Raw genomic sequence first — 1,249 nt, 5'->3', positions numbered from 1 at the left:
AATTGACCTATAAATCAAATATAAATAGATATAAACAAAATCTCCAAAATCTGTCCCTTTTTATTGAACATTAACCATTTATTTAAAGTTATACAAGAATTAGAAGGAATAAAGTCTTCTGTGACATAAAGCCATTTTGAATCATTTCATGTCTCAGCTGAGCAGGAGGAGAGGCTGGAAGAAGGAGGAGACAATGAAGAGGCCCCTTGGAGGCAGGAGATGGTAGGAGCACTCAGCAGCAGCAGTCCCAAGCCTGCTAGCCTCCCTCACTGCCCACATGGGTTGCATCAGTAGCAGCACGCTAAGGGCCAATTTTAATGCCAGTTGCCTCTTTAGTAATGTCAAAAACATCTTCTTTGATTTTTTCATAAATTTATTTTGCTATATTTATAAATGCCTCTTCTACATTGGAAGCAGTCTTGGCTGAAGTTTCCATGAAGATTAAGTCTGCGCTCTCATGCAAAAGCTTCACCTTTTTTCACCTCTTTTCTAGATTCTAAGTCACTTTTATTTCCAATAAGCATAGTGACCATGTTGGAATTGGAATGCTGGCGGGCACCTTCTAACCAGGTTGTCAAGTGGTTTAATGTATCTCTCCTTGTAATATCATATGGTAATAAAGCACCTGCTGACCTTCTGTAATACAACTTTGTGAGGGAGCAAAAGGTACGTGCCTGCTGTATTCCATATCTTTTTAGCTGTTTTCCATCAATAGTTATCCTTCCAGGACAAACTCTACACCAATAGCAAGGTCTTGCACAGGCCAAAAACTCTTGTCTGTAAACAGGAATAATAGGCATGATCTACAAACACCTTCCGCCCTATGCGGCCTCCTCCATGTCACGGTGGCTGAGAAGGAGAGGGGCCCTGGTGGGGAGCGGAGGAGGCCACAGTTATCAGGTTCCAGCTGTGCCAGGCCCCGGCCTGGACCCTGACAGTCATCACCTGCCTGGATTTGGCTTCACAAACGGCTGTAATGGCCACTGTTGCGGGGCCAGGGCACCAACGGCCCCGGCACTTGGCCCAGATGCTCTCTAAGCCCACATCAACAGCTTTAGCACTGCGGAGATGGAGCGGCACAACCAGGAGGGAGGCACCATCCATACCGGCCCACTGCCAGACCTAAATGTGCTTTAAAAATGTGGGGGGTATTTTATATTTTTATTTCCATTCTTCATTGTTGCTGACTTTCCTCCCTGCCTACCTCTGTTCTGCAGTTTGCTTTTCTCTTTGACAAGTGAAAAAAAAA

General features: G+C 44.8%; 1 pseudogene; it reads right to left on the bottom strand.

Annotated features, from left to right (window-relative positions):
- Positions 1-232: 232 nt before the first annotated feature.
- On the bottom strand, positions 233-1,104 carry LOC102852427 (annotated as a pseudogene).
- Between the last annotated feature and the right edge of the window lie 145 nt (positions 1,105-1,249).

This window comes from Elephantulus edwardii, unplaced genomic scaffold (genome assembly GCF_000299155.1).
Source record: "Elephantulus edwardii isolate Elephantulus edwardi_28Jun2011 unplaced genomic scaffold, EleEdw1.0 scaffold00175, whole genome shotgun sequence".
NCBI classification, from domain to species: domain Eukaryota; kingdom Metazoa; phylum Chordata; class Mammalia; order Macroscelidea; family Macroscelididae; genus Elephantulus; species Elephantulus edwardii.
Note: the sequence above shows the minus strand (reverse complement) of the source record. Positions and strands in the feature narration are given on the sequence as shown.